This window comes from Spermophilus citellus (assembly GCF_964194105.1).
Source record: "Spermophilus citellus genome assembly, chromosome: 16".
NCBI classification, from domain to species: domain Eukaryota; kingdom Metazoa; phylum Chordata; class Mammalia; order Rodentia; family Sciuridae; genus Spermophilus; species Spermophilus citellus.
The window spans coordinates 71,643,991-71,656,222 of NC_138196.1; the positions used below are offsets into that span (position 1 = coordinate 71,643,991).

The window sequence follows — 12,232 nt, forward strand, 5'->3', positions numbered from 1 at the left end:
TGCTAAATATAGAGTTCAGAAAATAATTGCAACAATCAGTGAAAATCTGTAAGAAGTGTGTGTTGTGCCACCACATCATGGAGAAGAAAGAGAACCAAAATGAAAAGTCAGATGATGTTAAAATTAAGATCCCAGAAAAGAAATTTAACTGACTCTGAAGTCTGAATGGAGACATTCAATCAATAGTAGATATGACATGGAAATAAAAACCACCTAGAAAAAGAGAAAATAAGGTATGAAGTTGGAGAACTGGAAGTAAACAATGGAAAGTGAGAAATTACTAGACAAAACGAAGAACTTGCATGCAAGAAAAATAAAATACAATAAATTAATAAGTTCATAAATGATTATTCTTTTCATCAGCGTAGTGGACTTAAGCCTGTATCACTATATTTATTCTCCTTCTGGTGGTTTACTTAACCCACAACTATGTTGCTACGGTATTGGAAAAATTCATTACTGTATTTTAAATAACAGTTAAATAAACAAATGATTAGTCATTGGACAACATGTACATGTTGTCTTAGTCTGTTTTCTATTATTATAACTAAACTACAGGCTGGATAATTTATAAAAAACAAAAAGTTTAATAGGCTCATGTTTCAGAAGGCTGGGAGGTCCCAGGTTAAGGGGCCAGGTCTGGTAAGGGCCTCCTTGATAACTCTGCAGGGTCCTGAGGCAGTTCAGGGCATTACCAGGTGGACAAAGCAAGCTAGCCAGGAAGGGCTGTTTTCATAACAATCCCCTCTTCACAATTTTAAGTAATCTCACTTCTTAATGTCTTACGATGGGGATTAAATTTCAACTTGAGTTTTGTTGGGGACATCGAAAATACAACACATGTGCAAAGTAATTAAGAGAAAGTTAAGAAAGAATGAGATGGAACTAGAGACAATTCTTGAATTTTTCTTCAAAAATTTTCTACAAACATTTTCCTTCAAATTTTTCTTAGACCCACTCCAATGGAGTATGCAGATTAAATATAAACTGATGAATATAACAGTAAAGATTAGCCATCGGCATCTACAGTCATAAAATATTCTGAATATAACAGTCAATAATTATGCCAAGATTCTGATAGCATTAAAATCCAGGCCACACTGACTATTTTGAAGAAAATTTGAGACATATCACCAGGTCCATCTTCAGTGTGATTGTAATAGTGGTCCCTTCACCTTGTGAATATAGCCCTCATTGCTCTAAGGTTTATTCATTTTAAAAATATTTTTTCTCTCTCTTTTTCCCTTGCCCCCTCCCTAACAAGATTGGGAGACTTATCTTTTCTTCCCCTAGTTAATTGCCCTTGAACACATCCATAACAGGAAGAAGATGCCTGCTGAGGCTCTTCGAAGTGAATATCTCCCAAATTTATAAGTGAATCCTAACATGTGGTCAGGGCACCCCGGTACCCCTACCAGATCACACCTGGAATTTGACCCTTGAAGAGTTCCTTTAAAACCCCCCTGTTCCTCCTGATCCCGAGAGTCACAGTCTTTGGGGACAGGAATCCCCTGTGTTTCTCCTTTGCTAGCAAAGCAATAAATCTTCTTTTTCCTTTTTATCTCAAAACTGTGTCCTCACTCTAAAATTGATATTGATTGGCATCGGGGACAGGGACTCAGCTTTCTGTTACATGATGTGTAAACAGAGTAACAGAAATGAACTTAATATATAAAGATTTTTTTAGGGGGGCATTTTTTCTCAGAGAGTGCTTAAGCTTTTGTTGCCATTGATTTATTCACAAAGAATTTCAAATTCATGAGTGACTTTAAAATAATTTGCAACAAGGAGTTCTCAAAATAAATGCATTTAGACTACTTCAGTGTTTTGTTGTTGTTGTTGCTGTTTTGTTTTTCTTACAAGATGCCCAATAAAAGCAAGACTCCTACAATGCCCGGGGTTTGGGGTGGACATTGCTCAGTGCCTCACTTTGTAGGGGGGCTTTGATGGCATCCTGACTCAAACTGAAGGGCCGTATTAGCAAAGGCAGCAGTGAATGTCTAGGTCAAAATGCTACATGTTCTTTCTTCAGAGAAATAGTATGGTCATTTGCTGCAAGGAACTCAGATATCTCCTGTAGCAGTGAGAGGAGGACTAGGAAGGTGACATGGCTGGCCCAGAGTCACATAGCTCCTATGACCCAGAGCTGCAAGCTGGAAGTGTCTTTTGATTCTCAGGGCCAGGTCTTTTCCTCTCCATATGCATTATTGTGATTCATCTTCTCATAGCTCTGAGAAGAGTTAAATATTTTAAATGTCTGATATTAGTGAAAAGAAAGACTTAGTTTCCATTTCCATTAGGATTAGACATACTGCCGGAGTAGATATGTGGTATTGTTGGTATTGTCCTTACCTTACAAATGGTCTCTTTTTAAAAAAACAATGCATCAAAATCCTAGTACTATGCTGATAATCATGCTGCCTGATCTAGACCTGAATTTTATGACTGCCTTACTGTGTGATCTTTCAATTAACATTTATTGAGCAAACTACCTTGGACAAGTGTGTGCTAATGATAATGATGGTTCTCATTTGCTCAGTACTTATACTGTGTGTCAGGCACTGTTCGGAAACCTTGCCATGTCATATAGGCCTCAAAGCAATCCCACTAAGTAATATTCTCATCTGCATTTTAGACATGAAAAACAGGCCCAGGCAGGCTAAGTAACTTATCTGAGGTCAAGGGGTAAGTGGGAGAGTCACTATTCAAATCTAGGCAGAGGCCCAATCCAAATGAATGGGACAAGGTCCCACCCCCACAGAACTCCCTGGCTAATCAGAGACAAACAATCAGGCTGATGTTTTATATTGGGTGTGGGGGTGTGGGGGGGAGTTTACTGTATTTAACCTTCCTCCTTCATCTGCCTTGAGGGCATTTAAATTGTTGCAGAATGAATACCAAGAAAGAGGAGACATTAGCATTCAGAGTCTGACATTCTCAACAGAATTTTTCAGTTATCAGATAGGCTCCCTTGAAAGCCATGGACTGCTGAGATATGCTGTGCAGGGAAGGAAGCTCCACTCAGTGCCAGGTTGGCTGTGCAGACCAGGGTTTCTGCCAAAGAAGGGGACACAGCAAGCAGGAAGGAGTGGAGGAGGTCCCCTTTCTACCCCAAAGGTTTGTGGGCACAACATAGGCAACAGAGGGAGTTGTGTGGGATGGATTTTGGAAACACTGGGGGCTCCAGCCTCCCATGGAGTTTGGCAGGGGGTCCTGTGGAAGCCCAGATGTCATAGCCTTAAACCAAAAGGCAGAGCAGCATGTTCAGGCAGAGATAAAGGTCTTAGTCTTTGCTCTTGAGCTCCCACACACCCCCATGGGGGCAGGGATGCTAAGTTAAGAGGCAGCATCACCAAAGCAGAGCTGGGGGTGGACCACCTGGAATAGAGGCGGGGACAGTGACTTGGAGGAATTCAAACCAAGGACTAAATCCCAAGGAAAGGCTGGGAGCTCTTTCTGTAAGCCCCAGAAGTTTGGAGCAAATAGGCAATGACCCCAAAGACTGGGCTTCATGGATCGATGTTTAAATTATTGGTCAGACTCAGTGTACAAAGCTAGGGTGCAGTTGCAGATTCATGAGGAAGTTCAGGACAGCTGTAAGCAGGGTAAAGAAACTACACTTTCCCTGTACAACTGAGCCATGGCAGCGCTTTTTGTTTTCAATCCTGCTCTGCTAACTACAATGAAGTGTGGGAAGTTTTTTGAGTAGTAGAATAGGAAGGGCTTTGGAGGTATTAGCATTTTATTTCCTTTGAATCAGTCCCCATCCTCATTCATTATCTACATTGATGGTCCTTTTGCTCTGGGCTCAGTTCTTTGCTTAGGACTCTCACCATTTTGCAGATGAGGACATGAGGTGAAGTCAATGAGGTGAACTGAATGGCTCAAGATGATAAGTGGCAGAGCAGGCATTGAACCCAGGCAGGCTGGGGCAGTCTGGCTCTGGAGTCCATGCTCTTAACCCCCACATTACATTTTATATGTCCAAGGCACGAGGCACACAAAGATGATGTGACGCGCCTGGCCCAAGTGCAGAGCAGGCTTCTCAGAGGAAGCTGAGGCTTGGCTTTGGAGGTGCAGGAGGGAAGTAGGAGGCAGGATGGGGGTGGTAGAAAACAGAAGCAAAGGACTGGAGGAGCATGCATATGGTAAGTCTGAGGGTCTGCTAGAACGTTCTATCTGTGAATAGCCCTATTGCTGCTGCAGAATGGCACCCTTTATAAGCAAAATGTCTTTCTTCTGACATCTTATAAAAGACATCTTTGCTTTGATTTGATTTCTGCCTCTATACCTTTTTCTTTCTTTTGTGGTCACTTTGCATAAAGAGACAGCTCTTATGACTCTGTGAGAGTGACTGAGCAATGCATAGGAAACAATGCAGCCCAGTCAACTGCGGCTTGCTGATCCTCACAGGACTGTGGTTCAAATTTGGCAGAGTAGCTCACATTCAACCCTAGGGTTGTTCACTCTGAAAATGTCATGAGTCTACCATGTGCTGGGGCTGGAGTACTGGGTGTACAGGACAGCCGCAAGAAAGAATGCCAGAGATCGGAGGTCACAGAGGATGTATTCCAAAAGGCCTCACACACTGGTTCAGGTAGGACTGTGAGTCAGAGGGGAGAGGGAACCAAGGAAGGACTTTTGGAATGTGGATATTTTCTTAATCTAGTGACTATTCTGGATAATTTTTCTTATTTAGGATATTTTTCCGATACATGTATTGGTCATTTATACTTTTTATTTTGTAAGTATGTATTTTGTCTTTTTTATTGAATATTCATCATTTAAACTGTTAAAAAATTTTTTTTAGTTGTGGATGAACCTTTACTTATATTTATTTACTTATATGCGGTACCAAGAATTGAACCCAGTGTCTCACACACGCTAGGCAAGTGCCCTATCACTGAGCCACAACCCCAGCCCTCATCGTTTAAGCTTTTTAAAGACTTTTTGATCTTAGAATATTAGCTGATCTGTGTTGTGAATGTTTTGCTCAGTGTGGTCCATGACTTAAATTTGTATAAAAAGTTTGAATTTTTTTCTGTGCTCAACTTGCACATTTTCCTTAATGGTTTCCTCATTTGCTTATACTATTCCTATAAAAAGTTCTTTCTTACTCCAGTTCAGAAAAGTAACCCATATTTCCTCCTATCTGTGTCCTGGTTCCCTTACAGCTCAGAGGTTGAGAGCCCAGGTTCCCAGTCCAATGAAGGTGGGGTTGAGCCCGGGCTCTGTCTTGCACCAGCTGTGAGGATCCCCTTCCCCAGTCTCCTCCCTTACTGAGAGCCAGATGCTCCACAATCCAGTCAGAGCAGCACTCTTCTCATCATGCAGATGGAAGAACGGGTACTGAGAGAGGTAAGTGACTTGCACAGAGGGAACCAGGAAGTGGGAGCTGGGAGGAGACTCTAGTTTGTCTGTTTGGGAACCAAACTCTAACCAGTGACACTTGTGCTCTACTGATTCCTGAGAGAGTGTCTATTCCTCTATTATGTGCAGATTCAGTTTTGCTAGTATTTTGCCTGGAGTACTGTATCCATAGAGATGAGAAGACAGAAGAGTTTGCCTTACAGAAGTGATTTCTAACCTTGGTATCTGAACCACTACCTCATGGTTTGGCAGGTTTTCAGGGCCTCTGATGTCATCTGAGGCCTTGGTTATCACATTTGGCCTGCTTCAAACACCAGATGGGACCAAATAGCCAGCCAGGCACCGATCCCTCTAGCCAGACCTACAAAGAACAGGAGGCTTTAGAGAGAAGAGAGCAAATTGGTTTCATGGGCAGCACTTGGTAATTTCCTTCTCCTGGAAATGAAATGCACACACCGCAAACAGGTAACAAGAAAATTCCACTGGCCCAGGCTGCTTGAGCAAGAATAATGGCTGTAGGGGGTGGCGTGGGTGCAGTCCAGAGCATGTTTTTTAGTTTTCATTTAACTTGATTAGAAACAGCTGGACAGTCAGAACACTTGAGTAACCTTTCCAATGATGCAGAGGGAAGGAATGTTCGTGGTGACGTAACCACAAGTTGCCATCCTGGCTGGTTTCAGACAGTTCCATGAAAACCCCAAACTTCAGGTCCTTCCAATGCCCATCTTTATGTCTGCTCAGAAAACATTGCCCCCTGCTGCTAGCTACAGACACAGTGCTGGATATTAGACAGCCGATATCCACTTTGTCTACAGAAAAGTTTTCTTTTTCAAAAGTATACATTGAACATCCCTAATCTGAAAACCTCCAATTCGAAAAGCTCCAAAATCTCAAACTTTGGAGTACCTACATAACACCACAAAAGGAAAAACTCACATCTGACCCCATATGACAAGTCTATGTGTATAAGGTGTGTATAAAGCATAAATGAGTTTTGTGTTTAGGTCTGAGTCCCATCCCCAAGGTATCTCATGATGAATATGCAGGTGTTTTGAATATCTAAAACATTCTGAAATTTGAAGCACTTTTGGTCCCAAGCATTTCGGACAAGGGATACCCGACCCATATTAAGATTTTTAACATTGAAAAGTAACTTTTAATTATTAAGTCATGGACAGATGGAGATGGTTGGAGAAGTCAGATGTTGACCTGGCCCTGCAGATACGGGAAGAAATGCAGGCCTAGGAAAGGCAGCATAGCCCTGTTCTGGTTCTGCTGTGTCCCCACTCAGCCTCCATTCTGGTAGAAGTGACTCTGCCCCTTAGTCTCCAAGGTCAGGTGTCACCCAGAGCCCCAAGCTGCTCCTCCCAGCTTGACCTGGGCAGTTGTCCACACTCTGGCTTCCACGTTCCTTGACTGTGTCTATTATTAGTTTCACAGAGAAACTGAGAGAATTCTTTGCTAATCTTTTGTTCTTCACTTGTGTAGGGTAAAAAAACAATTAAAGAAATTAAAACTTGAGGGGTCAATCTCTCTGTCATGGAGGTTGACAGAGTAAATAGTAAAATTTCTGATTTGGGTTTCAAATACACAATTTGCCTTTAAGTGATAAAAATGAATGACACTGAATTTTAAAATGAGCAAATGCAAAACAGAAGAAAGGAAGTAACTGGAGAGGAAAAAGGTGAGTCCTAAACCTCTGAATTCCATTGTCATACATTCCTACCGTTTATCCAGCTTGGCCACCGTCTCTCTCTTCTTCCTTTTTCTTTTCTCTCTCTCCCTCACCCAGAGGTCATCTAGTTAATTTTGTCCATAGATAGAACAGAGAGGTAAAAAGGGGAAGGGGTACAGAGGGACCCACACTCCTGAATAGCTGAGATTGACACATGGCCATCGCTTTGGGTCTCTACATACCATCCCTAGAATTTTTTTTTTTTTTAAAGTACTGGGGATCGAACCCAGGAGCACTATGCAACTGAGCTATATCCTCAGCCCTAAGTTTTTAAAAATTTTGTGACAGGCTCTCTCTGAGTTGCTGAGGCTGACCTTGAACTTGTGATCCTCCTGTCTCAGCCTCCTGAATCACTGGGATTACAGGCATGTGCCACTGAACCTGGCCAGACCCAGAAACTGCAGCAGCTTTGTCATTATCCACAACTGGGAATTGAGCAGTGCTCACTGGAGGCAAGGCACTAACTGTCTCAACAGAGGTGAGTTGATAATCACCTTTGAGCAGCAACAGGTTGAAGAGAAGGACACCTTTTATGAATATCGCTTTCTCCAGTTTCAGCCAGTTGCTTTGGTTGAGCTCTACAGGTTCTAACCCCACCCTGCCAAGGTCTCTTAGCACCATCTAGATAGTTTTAAGTTCTTCTTGTGAGTGGTGTGGCAGAGGGGGCGGCTCAGCAAACATCCTGCATGCCTCTCAACAATCCTGACTCTCCTGCGGTGAGTCAAATCTACTGACCAGTTCTCGCCTCTCTTGCTGACCAGGGGCCTGTGTTTCATCCAGGTGTGGCCCGAGCTGGAGCAGAACCACTGCCGACCCTTGTGGGACATGTAGCGTGAGAGAGAAATAAACATACTTGAAGCTTTTGTGGTTGGGGCTTATTATTGCAGCATAATCTAGCATATTCTGAGTAATAGAACTGGAGATGCCCTCTCAGTGGGCGCTGTGCTCTGATCCTTTTATCTCCCTGAAATGAAGATTGGGTCATGTTATCTCCTTGTTTCAAAACCATCGGGGCTAGCCATTATCAACATGATGAGCTCCAAATGCCCTAGCCTTGCAGTCAGTCGGTCTGGTGTCACCCATCATTATAGGATCATTTCCCAGCCCCACTCCTAAACTGCGTTCACTCTGACTCCTAGGCCGTTCCCCAACACCACTTCCTTTTAAATGTGGGCTTGGGTCTTTTCATTGCTCGTGCTTTTCTCTCTGCTCAGAGAGCCCTGGCTGTATTTTGTGCTTGACCATCTTCCATATCTTGCAAGTCCCAGCTCAAATGTGGTGTTTATGAAATTGGGCCCAGATCCAGAAGCTTCCTTGGCCTCCTCTTCCATGGGCCAACTGGGTGAAACACGTGTCCAGCTGGTCATGTTTCCAGCTGGGTGGGTAAGTTCTCAAAGGTAGCATCAAACCATATCTTCTCTAGCACAATGGCGGACACATAGAGAAACTGGGGTATGGCCACAGGGATGGTTCAGAAGTGGCATAAGCCCCTCTGTGGATTCCATCAGTCTAGGCTCACAGGTCTTCGGGATATACAACTGATATATCTTAGAATGTAAGGCAGGTCTGAGATCCTTCTTCCCACTCTTCTCCCCACCGCTGGAATGCTACCCTCTCTCTTCCTACAGAAAATTTTTAGAGCTAATTCTGAGTACTACTAAGAGTGCCTGACATAACAGGTGCTCAACAAAAGTGTGTCTATAAAAAGAACAACAGTTAATGGTTATAGAGCAGTTTCACTATGTGCTAAGCTAAACTGAACATTTATATTCATCATTTTACTCAATCTTTATGAAAATCCTATGAGGTAGACATTATTAAAATCCTCACTTACGAGTGGAAGAAGGGGCTGGGGTTGTGGTTCAGTGGTAGAGCGCTTGCCTAGCATGTGTGAGGCCCTGGGATCGATCCTCAGCACCACATATAAATAAATAAAATAAAGGTCCATCAACAACTAAAAAATTATTAAAAAAAAAAAGAGTGGAAGAAACCAGGGCTCAGACAGTTAAGATTGCCCAGAAGCACAGCTTCTATTTAAACTCCGGCTTTTTTACACCAGAGTCTTTGCATTGCTAGAGGAATGTTCAAGGTTATTTATCTCAAACAACAGCACTCAAGTGTGAAAATAACCTCCTGAGGAAAATCTGCTGGGAGTAAGATCTCTAAAGGTGGTGAGGTTGACCTGAAATAGGTAACTGTTGGCCATAGACACATTTTGCCATTTTTGATGTGTGTTCATTTTAAGATGCATTTTCAGTCGGTGGCTGTCATTGATATGACACAGGGCTTACAGCTCTGTCATCCCAGAGCTGTGCCCGGACCCAGTTCTACACATGCTAGTTAGTTACTTAATCTCTCTCCTCCATTTTCTCAGGAGAAAGTTGGGAAAAATACTAGACCTACCTCACAGGGTGGTGTGAGGGTTGTGTGGGATGATTCACGTTGGTAGACACCTAGCAGGGGACCTGGTGCCTATTAATGTTTAATAAATGTTGACGGTGTTTATCATACATCATCATTAGGACAGGGGAAGCTCATTATGGGCTATCCACTCCTCTGGAGTTGTCTGTGAGCCTAACCTCCCCTCCATGCCCTGGGAATTGAGCAGTGCTCACCGGAGGAAGGCACCCGAGGGACAAGACCCCGGCCAGTACTTGGCTGTGCTACTAACGTATGGAAGGCCTGGAACAGTATGGCTTCCCAGAATCTATGCCTGACTCTGGGTGACACAGATAATAATGAACCAGCCAACACTAGCTTAAAGGCCACACTGAAGACTCCTGACTTTATTTTTCAATCAGTTTTGATTGATGTATGAAGAAAATAAAATGTTAATTGTTTGGTTGTGTGTAATTTGTGAGTAAAACAGAGCACGGGTAGCCTGCTAAGGAAGATAAAGCTCTATGATAATAATGAAGGCTATGTGGGAAATGACGATTTTTTTAAATGATAAATTGATATGATACTTAAAGAAAATCAACATGCAAATTAAAATGCTCAGAAACTGAAAGCTTAGGAAGAGACAATTAGCTTTCAATTATTTGGAGGCCACTCATTCAGATTGAGATTCGTTTCCTGAGCTTTTGGTCTCACTTCCTACTTAATAAGTACACCTACCAGAGAGAAAAAGGATAATATGAAGGAATGAACTCCATCCATTTAAAGTCTGAAGGAAACCAGAGCTGTACTATTAAAATGGAAATTAGAAATACTGAACAACATAGGTGGTCCCTGCTCCCATGACAGAAGATGTTTCTAGAAACCAGACTATATGAGGAATCTTTATAAAGCCCTTTAAGCAGCCACTGTAGCATTTATTTGCACCTGGCAGTGGATAATTCTTATATCCCAGGACACTCTTGATCAAAAGCATGATGGGATTAAGAACCCTAGATTTTTAGGCAATGCCCAAATTGGGGGTATGATAATTTTGTGTGGGAGTAATTTTTGTGTCTTTAATTCCTGAGATCCCAAGTACAATATCATTTCCGAGTAAAATTATACATTTCATTGAATTAAGTCTGGGTAGAATGGCTTTCCATTGGTGTTACTCGGGGGAAGGGGTGTTATGGAACAGTCTGGAGAGCAGAGACTTTGAAGCAACACAGACCTGCACCCAATTTCTGATTCCACTCCTCACTGTGTTATGCAACCAAATCCTCACTTAGCTGAGCTTTATTGGAATTATCTATAAACACAGGATAAAGATTCACGAGCAATATCTTGTTCTGAGGCTCAGTGAATTGTCATAGGCACCAAGTGGGCCCTGGAGAGCCATTATTGTCATTCAGTAAAGTTGGTTATTTCCTTAGCATCTCCTCCTTCCCCCATGAGATTCAGGTGTCTCCTGGATAGCTTTGCAAGCTTTGGTTATGTGCAATTTGTGAGTGAAGGGTGACTCAGCTGCCTGGTCACCAGCTCTCCTTGGTGCCCCCATGGGCCTACCTCTCCTCTGGAGTACAAGTTAACCTGTGCTTTTCAATTTCTATTACTTGTGGCTCTTCCAGCAACCTAGGGGAGGTTCAGGCCCGGAGGTGGCCTTCCATGATCTGGCCCTGCAGCAAGTTGAGCTCAGTATTTGCTGGCACCCCAGCTGCAAGGCTTGCACAACTTTAAGGTGGGCAGAACATTGCATTGCATTACATCCAACAGAGGGAAACCCCAGTTGGCAAATGTGTTAAAAACACACTGCAATATCTGCACTGTCCTGCGTGGTAACCACTAGCCGCAGGTGACTACTCAACACTTACAATGTGACTGGGGAGAATGACGTACCGACCGTGGCATGAAATACACATTGAATACACACACACACACACAAAAAAAAAAAAAAAAAAAAAAAAGAAGTGATTTTAAAGGTTAAAGTAGATTATTATTGATTACATAAAACATATCCCAAATCAATTTCTACTATTTCTTTTCCTTGTTTTAAATATAACTACTTAGCACATTTTCATGTGGCTCATCTTGTATTTTTGTTGTATTTGACAAAACTGAAAAGCAAACATATTAACTGTTGTGGAAATATTTCAGAAATCAACATTTTCGGTCCTGCAGAGGGAGTGGAGCAGCTTTCTCTTGGAAGGGCTCAGGGAATGTAATGTTTCATGTTCTGAAAAGAGCTCTGCAGCCTTTTATTCCCCTTTCAGAAGAACTGTGAGGTCATACAATGGGCACTTGCTTCACTTTACTGAATAAAGTCATAAGTAGATGGTTTTCAATTGGCAAAAAAGCTAAGGATCATGCACAGGGTTTTTTCTTTTACGAGAGCAATATACATTCATTGCCAACTGGTAAGTATTTGTCATGTCCAAGATAGAATTTACAACCATAGAGTGGTGTCTGATTTACTTGATTCTCTAAAACATTTTGGATCCTATTTTATAAACTGTTTTGGAAGAAAAAGAAAATCACTTTAATTTAAAATTTCCAATTACTCAAGGATAAATCGTTTTTAGAAATTAACTTCAGGATTCCCTTGAAACTTCCATTATGTGAAGAAAGCCACTTTTCATTGTGACTCGGGAAAGGTAAACTTTCCACAGAACACGACTCCTTTGATCAATCAAAACAATACTGTATTTTGTTGTTCTTCAAGACATTTTTTATTTGATCAATATATATTCC

General features: G+C 42.1%; 1 protein-coding gene and 1 long non-coding RNA gene across 8 annotated transcripts in view; one reads left to right on the forward strand and one right to left on the reverse strand.

Moving 5' to 3' along the window:
• PSD3 (pleckstrin and Sec7 domain containing 3) overlaps nt 1–12,232 on the reverse strand; it is a gene marked incomplete at its 3' end in the record, with an annotated part of 568,898 nt that overhangs the window by 523,029 nt on the left and 33,637 nt on the right. The window lies entirely within an intron of this gene.
• LOC308635215 lies at nt 4,521–7,968 on the forward strand. 3 transcript variants are annotated; one of them, XR_014019162.1, is made up of 4 exons: nt 4,521–4,597; nt 5,175–5,358; nt 7,447–7,583; nt 7,867–7,968. It is a non-coding gene; the product is annotated as an uncharacterized lncRNA (long non-coding RNA). The 3 variants fall into 3 exon arrangements; XR_014019163.1 differs by lacking the exon at nt 4,521–4,597 and adding an exon at nt 4,621–4,744; XR_014019164.1 differs by lacking the exon at nt 4,521–4,597 and adding an exon at nt 4,621–4,744 and having other exon boundaries at nt 7,886–7,968.